This window comes from Ptychodera flava, chromosome 2, assembly GCF_041260155.1.
Source record: "Ptychodera flava strain L36383 chromosome 2, AS_Pfla_20210202, whole genome shotgun sequence".
Taxonomy (NCBI): domain Eukaryota; kingdom Metazoa; phylum Hemichordata; class Enteropneusta; family Ptychoderidae; genus Ptychodera; species Ptychodera flava.
Window position 1 is genome coordinate 36,029,882 of NC_091929.1, and position 16,857 is coordinate 36,046,738.

The 16,857-nt window shown below is 38.1% G+C and overlaps 1 long non-coding RNA gene across 1 annotated transcript; it reads left to right on the plus strand.

The window, feature by feature from the left end:
• Nucleotides 1-244: 244 nt before the first annotated feature.
• LOC139119844 (uncharacterized) lies at nt 245-9,817 on the plus strand. Its single transcript, XR_011549006.1, has 3 exons — nt 245-610; nt 6,168-6,281; nt 8,639-9,817. It is a non-coding gene; the product is annotated as an uncharacterized lncRNA (long non-coding RNA).
• Nucleotides 9,818-16,857: the final 7,040 nt, after the last annotated feature.

Consider the following 16,857-nt stretch of genomic DNA (forward strand, 5'->3'; position numbering starts at 1 on the left):
TGAAGATAAAAAATGCGTAAGCTGCTTTGTACATGCAGAGAGGCTGGACTGCAGCATGATGCTAGGGGGTCAATGTGTACAATGATGTACCTTTATCTGGCGAAACACGAAAATATGGTTCTGTTAGCAATATTTTTGTCTAACGAGAGCAAAAAAATAACATTTTCTTCAAGATTGAGTAAAAATGATGGTTATAATCAAATTCTTTGCAAAGTTCATTTCGTGAATATTTGAGGACTTAAGGAGTCATACTCAGAAGACGCCATTGTTACGATAATGGCGTGGCGTCGCATCGCTAACATCTGTACATCGTACCATTCCTACCCCGTGATCGTGCCGTCAAGAATCTTCAGTTGTCGATATTTTAGCTTCTACTGACATGTCCCGTCGGTGTTTAGGAATGTCTGCTAAAGAGTCTACCCTTGAATTCCTGGACCATCTCGACGACTATGCGGTACGTTTGAATCTAGTGCCAGTGTGTCATCGACCGTGTCATGCAGTTACGACCGGCTAGACGAAACTCGCCCAAAAGAGTACCTCTTTTCCGCACCAGCGACAGGTCGACACACACTTCAAGCCCTCGATCGTCGCTGAGTCGGCTCTATACCAGGTAAGCTTATGTATAGCTGCTGTCTTATTTTTAACCAGCCCAATTGTGTCTAACTTCAACTCTAAGATACGTCTACTCCTTCTTTTATAAACGTGTTCAGCAATGTCTGTATCCGGCAAAGTATTTAACGTTTGTTTGTTTTAAATCATCGATATCCTGATAATTTCAATGAACATCGAATTTCAAGGTCACTTTATGCTAAATGTGACTTTTAGTGGTACATGTATGCACCCCGGGATGACTGTTGATTCATGTCAGGGACCGGACAAAAATTAAGGGCGGGGGGTGGGGGGTTGGTTGGTGTTTTTAAAGGCCTGTGTTGGCACCAGATTGTCTCAACAGAAAATTTACACACCAGATTACAATTTCAATGGAAAACAACAAGCTATCACCCCTCCATAGTCCTCTTACATACTAGAACAAAGGTAATTCCAGGGATCAGCAAAAGTGCCATTTTAAATCCATGGAAAATAATGACCCTTCAAAAAGTGTTAGCAAGAAAAAGATTATTTCTCCCAAATTTTTGTATGACCAGTGAGTCACAGTCTGTATAATGATCAGGGCTTGACAATTCCTATCGCCTGATGCCCGGGACAAGTGAATTTCCATTCAGGCAAGTCAAAAATAAAATCTGGTTGCCCGCCGGACAAGTTGTTTATACAACTTCTGGCGCAATCAACGCGAACCTAAGTTGCGGTTTGTGTACGTGTCGCCCAATTTGTGTTGTCGTTCACACAAAATAAATGTCAATCACTGACTTATTTTAGATACAATTGTGACGTTCTTCTGGGATTCACTTGCCGACTCACACAATGTTGCAATTTTTTGATGATCAACATGAAATTGTTTTATCGTCCAATTAAAAAAGTCGCTTAAAATTTGGCGTAAACAGTATTTCTTTGTTGAATGCTGACTGCTCCGCCCCAACAAATTAGGTAAAAGATTGCAAAACCTAATCACATTGCTTATCGGCGATCGACCCTGCAGTACTTCAAAATCATTTATGCGGCCTCACGAGGTAGATGAACATTGTAGGCAGATAGTTTGTGGAGTGATCGCTGTAAATATGAGTATTTTACGGTAATATTTCCACTAACGCAAACAAGGCATTGTGCATTTTCACGAGCCAGAGCGTAATTTCGCTCCGCAGACCTACGCAAAAATCAAGCAAGGCTTTTGCCGTAAAGAGGTACGTTGTTTACGACGATGGGCATTGTGTAATTCTCTGAGAAACGACGTTGTGATGATTTACGATGGTGCCACGAGCGCCAGCGTGAGAGGGATCGTCTGAGAATTGACGACTCGATGTGATGATTAGAACGATGTTTCTGACAAAAGATCTATACATAAGCGTTATGATGAGGAAAAACGCCGTAGATGTTATCTCCCGAAATGGAAAGCACAGTGGCCTTGGTTGTAATATGACGGTTCCAAAATGTTCTGTACGTCGTGTCTCAAATACCCACCATTGCCAAACCATGGAGGTAGGAAGAGACTACCTCCATGGCCAAATGTTTTGCGTTGAATCCATAAGGTCTCACGAGTTTAGTCAACCACATTTGGACTGTTTGGAGCATCGCAGATGAGATTGTGACGGGGACAATGATTGTGGAAATTTTGTGGGTCCCGCTGAGCCCGATACTGTTTCACTTGACAACACCCCGATCGCATGCACTCGCAATGCGTGAACCGAATGACGACGACCAGCGACAGACACTGACCAATCTTTTTACGACGACATTTATGCTTGCCAGACACGGGAAGCCGATGTATGATATGAACCTTCAAATTCAATGTTAGCCCTGCTTACAGGTCTGTGTGTTTCCTGGCTGTGCATGAAGGTTAATACAACCCTTTTCAGAATTAGAGCACGAAGCCACTGCAGTGAACTGCAATAAAACTGCTCACACTAATTAGTTTCAGCTGTAGCCAGCTGGCAAGGTCGACAACATTGTATGTCCCATGCAGACAGTTTGTCTGGGGAAGTTAATATAAAAAGATTTGTACATGGACCAGTGCATGGTAATGTTACATTGTATCTTAATCTTGAACACAGGGTGCCAATCGTAAACTCTCATTTACAACTCGAGCCTCAGACAGAGCTAGTTTTGCCTTTGTACAAGCAGACTTTTTGGTCTTTATCAAGTAGCCTTGTTCAACACCAAAGTGGCCACGGCTACAGCTGAAACTAATGAGTGTAAGCAGTTTTATTGCAGTTCACTGCAGTGGCTTCGCGCTCTAATTCTGAAAAGGGTTGTAATAAGATTATGAAGTGTTGCTATACTTTCTTTTGAAATTGCAATAAGTTGAATATGTTGGTAGATTTTTGAATTCAATCCCACAAGTCTCCTAACTCTTGTCACTCAAATTTATGTATGTTCTATGGCTCAATGACAGAAAATAGAATATCAAGGGGCTGCCCCTTGATATTTTTTTATCTTTTTTTACTATAGAGGCATTATATCCATGTTGTCAATTTATTTCCTCTGTCACAATAATATTATTAATTTAGAAGGTTATAAATAGTGCAAAGTAACATGACATAGCATGTGAGTTAATGCCCCACTAGCTGTAACTTGTGAAATTTGTTGACCTCAGAATATGTTCCCATTTTGTCGTGGTTTTCTCTGAATTCTACCCTCTGAAGGGATATTGGCTTTTACTGCATTAGGAATATTCCTCTGAGAAACATTTAAACAGTAAACTCAAATTTTAACAGCCATTTTGATTATCGCCCCTTTTCAAAAATTGGTAATATTAACAAGGAGAGAGAACATACAATGTCACAGTTGAAAACATTCCCTCTAGGGTGAACATTCAATCTTGGATGTCAAAACAGGGGGGCAATCATGAATGTGGGCCCGTACTCCTGTCCCAAGGGGAACCCTTGAATTTTCTGTGGAAAATACATAGTCTATCAATATGCGACCTAAATAAAGTAATCAATATATCGAATTTTATTAAAACCCTTTTCCTGCCAGACAGTATCACTTCCCCATCAGCCAAGTCAGTAAAAAATGGTATTGAGCAAAACCATGACATATTTTCACCCACTTGGCTTGGTCTGTTATAGCATCTTTAGTCCAAAAGAATCAAGTTTACAGTTTGAACAGCTTTCAAATGTACAGTATTATGTTAAAATACACCATATGAAATATGTTGTGTTTCATTAATTTTAACCATCTTGACCTGGTGGTGAAATATGGACTTGCCAGGAAAAGGGTTAAACATACGGGTAACTTGTATGTATTAGGAAATTTATGATCATTTGTTCTGACCAAAAGGTTTTGCTCTTGAAAAATCAGAAAATGATGCTGTTCAAAACGAGCATAACTGACCTGCATGGATGCTTTCCTTGCAGTGTTCAACGTTTGTATGGACTGTGACATTGTAGACTCTTCAATTTGAGGCATACCCAACATTACATTCATCGCAATGCCACATGCATACAGCTCCAATGCACTGTTGACTTTACATCAGTCCTTTCTACCCAACTTCCTTTGCAGCACCTTATATCCACCAAAAATTTAATCAGCTGTGTACAGGTTTATATTTATGTCATAAAAGCATTTATCATTACTTTTTGCACAGAAACAGTGATTTGTTGAAGTTATCCATGAAAATAAATATCAAAATCAGGCAATATGGAGACCTTTTTAGCCTCCACAAAGCATGCCGGGAGAAATGCCCAGATGATGATGTAAAGTTTTCGGGTTTTGGTGCATTGACTAGGGGGTCTGATCTAGGGAGTCTCATAAACAGCTTAGATATTATGCCTGCCTGTAGGTATTACAGATGTACTAATAATCGTGCGCGAGATTTCAATAAGGCATTCTGCATGATTCGAAACCTGAAGTGAAAACACCGCCTCTAAAAATTGTTGCTGGTAACGATTGGCACGACGTGAGTTTTCAAAATTATAAGTACAGTGTGTGTTTTTATGTATGCAAAGACTGTTTCCAAGAATTTTTCCCGACATTTTTCCCATTGTGAGGTTGTGGCTTTCAGATTTTAACCATTCTCAATTATTTTCCCAAGACTGCACAATTGACAGCAGAAAACGGCTGCTTGGATTTGCAATCTCTTCCTACTTCCATTGCGGTTTCTAATTACCGGTAACTCACGATTAGAGTTCAAAGTGAGTTGCGAGAACAGGAAAATTGTAGTGTGTAGTTTATGACTGTACTTTGAAATGATAAATTGAAATTTCATTTAGTGCCTCTAGAACATGAAAGTGTGTTTGAAGTTTAATTTAGTGCCCCTGAGAACATGAAAGTGTGTATGCACAACTATTGTTTGTTGGATGAAGGACACTCCATTTAGAGTCCGGTTCAAAGTTATAAGGTTGAAGGCAAAGTGTGTCCATTGGGCAGTAGCTCAATACAAACGCACAGTAGATCAGACCCCTAGTGATACCCCTTAACTTCCTCAACCAAACACGAAAACTTAACGTCATCTTAGGTCAAGCCTCTCTGAGGAATTCCGATAAGTGGCGCTTCCATATGGCGAAAATGGCGTCATACACATCAATTAATAAAACATTAATTTCCAGGAGAATATTAGCACATATCTCATCTCTTCATCATGAATGTTACAAAAATAATATACTTCAACTTTTAAAGGCAGGTTGATATTTGGGTGGGCTATCCCTTTAACATTTCACACTATGACTGAGGTGAGGTTATGACCTTTGGGGAGCCCAACTTCACTGCGCGAATGAATGAACTACATGCATTTGCGTTAACTCTGTGTGACCAAACCATTCAGAGAATGTTGCGTCCTGAGTGGTGCATCAAACAGTGAAGTAAGGGCCATTCAAGATCTTATAGCATGAATTGCACAATGCTCTGTGCTGTTTATGTGAAGATTTCAGTGCAGATATGCACATTATCCACCATATGCACGGTGGGATTTAATGTTTGGGCAAATATTTAATCACATCGCAATCTTTATCTTGGCCAAAGTTGCATGTACAGTCCCAGTGGGTAGTTAATAATAAGTGTATACATCACCAAAATCAGTGCATTCTCACAAACTTATTTCGGCTTGAATATAAAATAAAAAAAAACAATGCTAGAAGATACAGCTAGTCGGGGCTTTAAGTGAACATGAGATTAATTCTAATCTTACGTAGACATGATATGTCATTGTATTTCGCATCATTTCAATTCATTTTTAACTTTCTAAATTATTTCTATTTATGCTGAAATAGAAATGTGGTGTTATTTTCAACATGCTATGATGCACATTTTGGATATTTATATGACCATCGATGTAAAAAAGAGTCAATTTTTCATCAATGGTCTGACAGTCTACAAGCTCTGAGATACTGCAGGAATGCATAGTGCAGTGTGAATCCAATTATGTTGAGCCTTTTCAGGCCATGAAAATGCTTGATATATTTCTGATTCAAATATGTGTCGATGGACTGTCAGATTAATATGGTTATTCATCGTCATTATCGTGACTTGAAATGTGATTCATCATCTGTGTTTGAGACAATTTGATTTTTCTCAGTAGGATTTTTAACTCTTTTTTATATTTCTGCAAGTTGCAGGTCCCCTGGAGGTACATGTATTTATTAGGCGTTGAACAAATAGGGAAAGTGTAGTGCCCAAAGGAATGACAGTCACACAAAAAGGCATGCCAACAACTGGGAACAATATGACAGGTATGTACTACAAAGTCTGCACTGATAAGTTTTTAGTCTAAAGTAATGAACTTTGAAGGGCAAGTTAACCAAAGCACCAGTGTTGGTGAATTATAGTACATGAACATGGTTAAGCAGAACCATCATGACACATGTACGACAATTTTACTTAGCTGAACTTTGATGTTTGGTTATATTTGCAGGTCACCTAACAGCCATAAGCGACAAAATCTGCCTTTATAATCTTCTTTTGAAGATACAAAGTAATAGATAGTGATGCAGCTTAGCCCATGTCAAATTTTGAAATCACAATGAAATATGTAAACCCTGGAAATTATTATAGAAGAGCATAGTGTTGAAACAACTTCAGGGGCTCTTCCATGAGTTCCAAAACACAAATGTACATGACATACAATAATTGCATAGTCAAACCAAGGAAATGTTCTTTTTAACACTGTCTCCCGACACTGGCCAAAATACTTGAATGAATCCATGAAGTGTAATTTATGAACCTTGTCTGGGAAACAAACTTTGAAACAATATCACAAGACAAACTGAGGTTGCAGAGTCTGTTGCAAATTGTGTAATGAAAGATGAAACAAGCTTCTGTTCTGATAATATGTTCCAGATTACATGACATGCTCAAAAACCATATTTTATATTTTACTAAAATTGAACGAAACTATTTTCCGAACAACATACAGTGTGCAAGAAAACCATTGCTTTTTTCAAAAATTGTAGCATAATGTATATTTTTGCGTAATTGTACTGTCCCAAATACACAAACATGACCCCAACAGATCACTAGCATGTGATTTCCAAACATTTAACAAATTCACCGCTCTCCCCTGTAATGAATCTAGCAAGTATGTTATTGTTATTCAATCACCGTAATTCAAATGACATAATCCAGCGGGGACTCCATGTATGTCATCAGTGATGACTTCTAGATCAAGTACCGAAAGATTAACTTTTAATCCATACTATTACTAACACACATACACAGTCACTTCACTCTTTGATTTGGTGATTCCCCAGCATAACATGCCCTCTTTTTAGTTCAATTATTATGTTACAAGGCTCTGTAGGTCAAGGCTGCATGATACAAAAATATTTCTATCTTCAATATTCCATCCTAATTTGACATGTAATATTCTAACCTATAGATCCTACTGTATTAGTCTCGGCCAACGTACAAAGACTTGGTCCATTTGCTAAAGCGCATAATTGACCATTCGCTAAAGCGCATAATTGATGACATGTTTTGCAAAATATTATTGGAAGCACGACCATACTCCATGTGTCTGGGAGGTACAATGATTTTACAGTCTCTCTTAACAAAAACAGGAATATTTAGTCAATAACATAGGCGATGAATCAGTGAAAAAACATTTTGGTCTTCATATTTGTATATTTAGGCATAAACATGTCAGTTTGATGTACAACAGTACATAGATGACCGGTTTATTCAATAAGGGAGCATTCAGTTATTACAGCCGGGGGTAAGCCAGCACAATTTGAAGGGGGATGCGGTTCACCTTAAAATTTGAAAATTGCAAAGGGGAGGTCATGTATTTTTCAAACAGCATTGGGGTCAGTCAATTTTCTTATTATAAGTAGTTGTCCTGTTAAAAAGAAGTTTTAGTGTTCAAAAATATTCTGGGAGATAAAATGATTCGCATGATTTCACTCTTGGTAGTCATTTAACTGTAAATCTACACAAAAGTATAATTATCTGTCACATGAACATCTTGCTGTTGAAACTCTGAGACTTGTCTTATTGTAAATCGAGCTCATGGAGGGCAATGAACAATTTCTATTACTTACGTATTAGAGATATAGCAACTTTTGTCAGGGAAAATATTTAAGTGACCTGTAGACCACTAGTACCATGAAAAGTGAAATAGGTTTAGTTGAAATTCAAATATCAAAACTGTTGTCCACATCTGAACCTTCAAACACCGTAATTTAATCAAATACATTTGTATCAATTGTCAAACACCTCAGAAAGCACCGATTGTGTTTAAGACTAAAAGATTCCGTCGTGTGCGGGCGCTCCGGCGCACTGCGACCTGCGACCCTTTACCAGGTAGGTCGCAATGCACCGGAACGCTCGCATGCAACGGAATCTTTCAGTCTAATTGTGTTTGTGAATTATTCATAGTTTTCTCATAGACTCCAATGTATAGTGAATCAACATTTCAGTGAAATTCAGAAATCAAATTTCTTGCATACATATCAACTTTTAACCATTCTTGTCTAGTGAAGTACTTTAAAATGAATTATCAAATGTCTATAAATACACGGATTTAAACAAAAACAAACAAAATTGATGATGTACAGTCCTGATGATTTATTCTGTGTATCATTATTTTCAGGAACTGAAATACATACAATCTGGGCTATCCAAGGACTAGCATCAAGCTGAAGACATTTTGATAGTTGTGTGTGTTTCTTCTGAGGATAGCGAACATGACAGAAGTTGCAACGGTGGTGCCTTTATTCGGAGACTCTTGCCATGGGATAGAGAAAGAAGTGAAACTGCATATGGAAAAACACATGCATCAAAGGAAATGCATATTGAGGCTACCTTGCATTTAGGGCCTGGTATCAATCAGATCAGAGCCTGACAGACACATGACAATACCAGCAGCATTGACAACTCAATACAGGACAATGTTTAATGTACATGTATAAGCATATTTTATACATTTTCTTGACTCTGCCAAAGGCTTAGTGATGTATTTTTAGTTTCGAACTAAGACCACTCAACTTTTGAATTTTGTTAACCAGACAGAGGCTGTACTCATGAAAGTCCAACTGGGAACACTTTCCATATGTTATTACACCAACTGAGTTATAATCAGTGATTAAGCTGAATACCCAAAGCTGTACATGTGTGAATATGTGGACTGTACTCGACCGATTACTGGCTGAGTTATAAGACCAATAATTCTGTCTTAGTCTCTTCAGTGGCCATATTTGATATTTCATGAACAATGTGTTAAAAATGAGGTGCATCTTTGCAAACAAATTTTACAGATTAAGTACACCAACTTACAACTACAATTATTTTTGGCAACACTGTAGCTTTATGTACATGCAATGTGCTTGAATCTTAGCTCGAGTCTAGGTTGTAATCAAAATATTTGTATGGCAATTTTCAATGATATGGCAGAACTCATTATCATGTGTGATCTGTAATAGATACTAGCAATGCAACACAAAATATAGCTAAATGTGGAGTCTCTTTTCTACTTAGACATCCAAACACCCGGTACATCCAATTTTATTTCAAATCTTAGAGAACAATGGATTTATTATTTATTTGTTATAACTAAAACCATAATTGCTGTGTAAAGTGAGTCAAGTTAAATCAGTTCTCAGATACTTGGTTGACACTTCAATATTGCATCTGAGAAGAAAACAATAAGTGTATTTTTTGTTTTTCACATGAAGTATATTGTATTTTTGAGGAAGTTTTGAGGAATTTATTCTGTATTTTTTGTCCCATGTGATTTCCTATTTAACTATTTTAAATAAACAATTAAAACCGATACCTCTTCTATGATCTTGCTTTGGTAGATATGTGTGTATGTTAGATGGGTTAAATGTGCAAAGTAGTTAATACAACAATGATATTAATGTAGTTAATGAGTGCAGAACTACAGTACAATAGGTGCAAAAACAGAACAATCAGGTTCATATTTGGACCTACAAGATCCAAATTACAGAAGATTGAATATGTTTCTTTATGTTGTGCATAAAGATGTATAAATACAAATCAGGTTGATGCATAAATGTGAATCTTTATGCATCTGTAATGTCCTGCATAAAGGTGATTAAATTTAGTCAGCCATTAAACCCTTTTATGCACAAGCATAAAGGTGCATAAAGTTCCATCTTTATGCTGCATAAAGATGATTACAGATCATCTTTATGCAACTTTATGTCACCTTTATGCTGCGCATAAATCTAGATTTTCATCTTGTGTTTGGTCACGTGGTTTGGACGCCATATTGGATTGCGCAAAAAATCGTAATTTAATCTGTAAAAATCTTCTTCTCCAGAACCAAAACACTGATTAAGCTGGAATTTTACTCATGTCATGCTTACAGTGATCTCTTTCAAGTTTGCAAAAGGCATTTCGATCAGTCACGTGGTTTGGCCGCCATATTGGATTTTGTGAAATCACAATTTAATCTTTAAAAATCTTCTTCTCAAGAACTAACACACCGATTGAACTAAAATTTTACATCTATCATCTAAAGTGTGATCTCTTTCAAGTTTGCAAAAGGCGTTTGGATTGGTCATGTGGTTTGGCCGCCATATTGAATTTTGCAAAAAATCGTAATTTAATCTTTAAAAATCTTCTTCTCAAGAACCAAAACACTGATTAATATGAAATTTTACTCATATCACCCTTACATTGATATCTTTCAAGTTTGCAAAAAGCTTCTACATCTATCATCGATAGTGTGATCTCTTTCAAGTGTGCGAAAGGCATTTGGATCGGTCTCATGGTTTTCGCCGCCATATTGGATTTTGTGGAAAATTGTAATTTATTCTTTAAAAATCTTCTCCTCCAGAACAAATACATGATTGAACTAAAATTTTACGATTATTTTCCCTAGTGGTAGTCCTTTAAGTTTGCGAAAGGCATTTTGATCAGTCACGTAATTTGGCCGCCATATTGGATTTTGTTTAAATCACAATTTAATCTTAAAAATCTTCTTCTCCAGAACCAGTACACACATTCAACTGACATTTTACTCATATCTTTCATAGTGTGAGCACTTTCAAGTTTGCGAAAGGCATTTGGATCGGTTAAGTCGCCCCAATGTTCGTAATGCTGCAGTTTAAAACCTCGTCAGTCAGAAGATCGATCAGTGATGTATGTTATATTGTACACTTGAAAGTCAAAGACGGCACGACAGATTGCAATGCCCGCTGTCAAATTCAGCTAGAAGTCACACGAACCCTAATCTCGGCCCCTTTTGTAAGGCAACTTTTGCGACCAGCTTTGTAGGCCAGGTGACGTTGTCGAGTATACTGCGACGGAAGTACTTAGAGGAGTGTGCCACTAGCTTTAAGGGGTGGCCGACCGGTGTGATCGACTGAATGGCACAATTACTGGGGTCTATGCACAGCTGATATGTGAGTGTCAAGGACAATAAATGAAGCTATTCGGGTATTTTTATATGTAGGTGTCTGAATGCACGCCCACTTGTTCATCATGATAAAAAAGACAGATACATGACATTGCAAGGTGTGGTGATTTGTTTATGTTTCTCTATCTGACGTGCATGGAGTGGCCCTGGTGTGTTGTGTAACTGAGAGCATGTAGCTGATTAAAATGTAAACAAAACCACATCAAGTCCAGCCGTTAATGTCGTAAAAATCGCTGATACATATCTATTGAAACAGCACCTTGTTAAATGAAGTTCTGCAGCTTGATCGAATTTCACTGTAATTGCTTTGTGCAGTTGCATGCCCGGTCTAAGAGATCGCCGAAATTTACCCGATATTTATCAGGGATTTGGGGACTCTGATATCGATACTGGACAATAGTAGAATGACTTGCCCTGTGCTTCGGTACGCCAGATCTGTGAAATCGTCGATATTTAATTGGATGTTTATCGGCAATTTGGGGACTCTGATATCGATAGTACACAATACTAGAATGACTTGCCCTGTGCCTCGGCACGCACGGTCTGTGAAGTCGCCGATATTTACTAGATATTTATTGGCGATTTGGGGACTCAAATATCGATACTAGACGATACTAGATTCTGTCAAATCCCGGTTAAATATCCGATATATATCGTGACCTTTCATTTCTGGTCAAACCCGACTTCCAAGGACTGACTCTAACTTCGATACCGAACGATACTAGATTCTGTCGAATCGCGGGTTTATATCCAATATCGGAGAAGTTGGACGCTCTTGCCATAGTTCTAGGTCTAAATAGGTGCGACCTGGCATCTTATGTTTGTTTGCACAACTTATCATGCTTATTATAGTGGAAACACTCGGTAAACATCTACTTCCTTCGGCGTCTTTGCCTGCTTTGTTTTGTGCGCGACTTCCGCGCTGTCAGTAACTTTACCAGGGCAGACAATGGCTCGGAAATGCGCGATTTGCACAATCGCGCAGGCGAGAGAAAACCATGTCCACCGTCGTAAATTATGCCGGTTCCATCACTGTTACTAATGAATAAAAAATAATCCTTATATCAGCCATATTATTGACATGTTTTGTCATTTAATTGTCTACTCTTTGAACAAAATAATTTGTCGCTTTGTTGTACGTCGGCCGATGACTGACGGCAGACTTCTTTGGCATGCAACCAACATAGTGAGTTGATAGCGTTGGAATTTGACAAAAGCTTAAATGAGCATGCGCGAAAAAGTTTCAAGATCCCCCCCCCCCCGTTTTTATAGTCCGGTCATTGTACGCTTTCGGTAGTTTCAAGACATCCAAACAATGCAAATGCATTACAAATGCACGGTACGATGCGCCTAGAGTTGATTGAAGTCGGTGAAATGTTAAAAATTAAAATATTTTTTAAAATCGTAGTTTCTTTGGTGTCTCTCCTATATCCATACGAACCTATTTGGAATTAGGCAGCGCAGGCCAGGTTTCCTAGCAATGGAATGCGTTATCTGAGTCTGTGCAGTAGTGAGTTAGTTTCAGTCGGGGATTCGATATATATCGGACATTTCACCACCTTACATGTACATGTTTTCATAAAACCGACTTCATGGACTGACTGTAATTTCGATACTAAACGATACTAGATTTTGTCAAATCGCGGGTAAATATCCGATATATATCGGAAATTTCACCGCCTTACTGTTCTGGTAAAACCCGACTTAATTCCAGCATGCTATTTTTACATCAATGATTCCGGGACTGACTCTAACCTTGATACTAGGCGATACTGAATTCTGTCAAATTACGGGTAAATATCCGATATATATCGGATATTTCACCACCCTATAGATCTAGCCGAGCCAATCTAACTTCGATATTGTATAATCTAGTAGCCGTAAATATTGGATATCATATTAAGTGCAATGTCGCGGTGTCCTCGGGATTCCGGGATAAACTCCTTTGTGTAGCGCTCATCCCGCCCGCTATCGCGTTCACCACACTCAGGTGTCTCACATCGCCTTCACCCCACTATAGGCATTCACAAATCACAGTTACGATGCAGCTAGAAGGCAGCTCCATTTTCATACCAGTTCAAAAGTAAAATACTCATAGACTTGAGATATTTGTGCATGTTAGACTTTCGATACATTCGCTTTACGCTTGAATTTAGCATGGAGCTTTAATGAAATTATATCACTACATAATTTTCTAACTTTCTTCCTGTCGCTTTGAATTTAGTTTACACTTTAATAAAAGGGTGTTTGGCTGTAGGTGACTGTGTGATTATGGATAATTGCGGTTTCCCCCACGCGCGATATATTGAACAAAATCTCCAAATACTATTGCGGAAAGTCTACCGTGAATTTGGAAAGTTAGGTAACGGCAAAAGCATACGACTTATTTTACAAAGTAGAGCGAGTAAGGCACTCCTGAACGGCGAAAATGTTGGTGGTGTATTGCTGGCAACAAGACAATATCTTTACTGACGTTAGGAACTTGTGTTGATTGGCTTCCGTAGAGATGAATTCGCGAGATTTTTCAGTGTACTGTGACGTGATATCGGAAACAGATTTTCAGAGAAGGCGCTCGCTCGTCTGCCGAGTCAACGTACTTCCGCATTCATATCGTGCAAATGCGCAATTCTTGTCGCGATATTTGAGCATTAAACTTGATCGTCAGTGAAACAAAAAGATGGTTCTCAATATCAAAACATTATGTATTTCATATTTTAGGGTTCTGTTTAAGTAATAGACATGAACATTTGGATTTATGATCCACGATTTCCGCGATCCGTGGCATGATTCAAGCTGGCCGTGAATACGCACTGATTTTTTTTTGTGATGACCCCTGACCCAAGTGTCATCGATACGTTGTGCGCGCTGTCCGAGCATCGCTTGCTAAAATCCATGGAGCTACCAAAGCTCCATGCTAAATTCAAGCGTAAAGCGAATGTATCGAAAGTCTAACATGCACAAATATCTCAAGTCTATGAGTATTTTACTTTTGAACTGGTATGAAAATGGATATCTAGTTCGTTTGAAAAACTGGTGTGATGAAGCAGGTTTCGTGCTGTTAAAGCGCGACATGTATAGTATACAGCACTGATAGCGATGCAGGTTTTTTACCAAGGCTGCGTTCACAAAAAAAAAAAAAAAAAAAAAAAACGGTTGGGGGGGGGGGGGCTGGAGAAATTCAGGAACGGTGATTCGAAAATTTTGAGGGTAGTAGAGAGGGAACTTGAAATATTGCCCCACCTGTAGGGGGCACTTGAAAATGTTTTGTTTCCTTTTATGTTTTACATTTTCCGATTCCAAGTTGTAGGTAATATAATGAACAATGAATACCATTTTTATGTCATTCAAATGTAATAATTTAACAGAATCTACAACCATTTTGTCACATTCCATGACTTTTATCTCGAAAAAAATCTAAACATTTGTGATTTGTCGTATAAAAATCAGACTTGAGCCTAGTAACAGGGCACAAGCTCCAACCGTTGATAATTTTTTGCAATATTTCTATCCAATATATCAACTACAGTTTCTTGCTGTCTCCCTACAGCATGCTCAAACACACAATGTTCAGTTTCTCGACAAAGCCAGTATATATAAATATGTATTAGGTGATAGTTTAATTAGAGTCCAGACTGACAGTCAGTTGTCAGCATTGGTGCATGGTACACATACACTGGCTGTGCTAGCAAGCTGAATACTGGACAGTTCAACATGCTGTAGAGAGTAGAACACGAACGCAGTTGTATAAACTGAACATAAATATTGTCAAAATTATCAAAGATAATACCGCTACTGCATATGGGCAACTGTCACTATCAGATACTGCCCTGTTACTGGTACAGTAGTGTCACTGTTACTGCACACGTGAGCAGTGACAGAGTGAGCTCTGACTCTGATGTACATGGTAGTTGAAGAATAGTGTGTGTCAAATGACGCTCATGACAGTGAAACATTATACCTAAACAAGATCAGGCCAGAAAGCAATACAAGGAAAAACACATGGAAAAAATTTTGAATTCTGACATATGAGAATAATCAAATATTACCAACAAAAGATGGAGTCACCATGCTTGATTTTCTAAATTTTCACATTCTTGCCATAAAATTATACAAAAGTAAAACTTTGAACACTAAAGATGAAATGAAAACACATATGACTAAATGGAATTACAACAAATTTGCAATTATTACACTCAAAATTTCAGAGATGAATACATTAATTTGATGCAATATTTCAGCCTTCCAGTATTGTCAATTTTGAGTAGCATCTAATTCATATATGTCTTGTACTTTTGAAAGACATTTTTGGTAGCTCACCGTGCTCAGTTTCAGACTCCACATTTGATTTTGCGAAAATCGCAATTTATCTCTAAAATCTTATTCTCCAGAACCACAACACTGATGGCAATGAAATTCCACTTTTGTCATTCTTAGTGAGAGCTCTTTCAAGTTTGTGAAAGACAATTTGATCGGTCACGTGGTTTTGCCGCCATATTGTATTTTGCATAAAACATACGATTACGATTGAAACAGACAGTAAATATGAGATGATGTTCAAAATTCTTCTTTACAAGGACTTGACTGTTTTCAAGCTGAAATTTTGCACATAATAAAATCACTGCACGAACTGGAAACCATGTTAATCGCTTGGGCCCCGCCAACGCTGCTTGCAGCTTTAATTTATATTTGTATTCTTTCAAATGCTATGATACGTGTTTCTAGAAAAATTTTGCCAGTGTTTGCCTGAACCCCTGAAAAATGCACTCCTTCAAATAAAATTATTTTGAAAAAAACAAGACTTACAGACTTACAGAACTTACCTACCTTTTTTGAAAACCATGTTATCGGAACAGCACAGTTAATTTTGTTTGGCCTTATCTGCACAAATCGTCGACACTAGCTGGCTAAGCATTAAAGGTATGGAAATCGATCCCAGGGCCTAGGAGTGGTACATGTAAAACAGTGTGTATCTTTGCGTCAGAGGCGGAATAAACGATGAGTGTATCTATTTATCCAGGAAATCTTAATCCCGACTGCTATGTTTGTACGCACATAGAGCCAGTCGACGTTAGGGACACAAAAAACAAAACGGGGAACAAACAGACAGGGGTTTTGAACAAAATGTAGCCGGTACTTCACCGATGTCTCTAACTCCATACATGGAAAATATTCGTAGCTTGACCCACTTTGAACATACGTAACAAGGGACAGTGGAAAGCCCATGGAACTACGTGTACAACTATAAAAGCCACTCATGTAGTTTGTGAACAGTGAAGATTTTTCCGATCAACAACTTTGACAGATGGTGGACTGACCTTTCCTACAGCAATTGTTATCTCCCTCGATTCAGCACACATTTCCGTATGGACTGTTGATGCGGTGTTTACAGTTGTTATGTGGTGGTAAATCCTAGTCGTATTTACGAC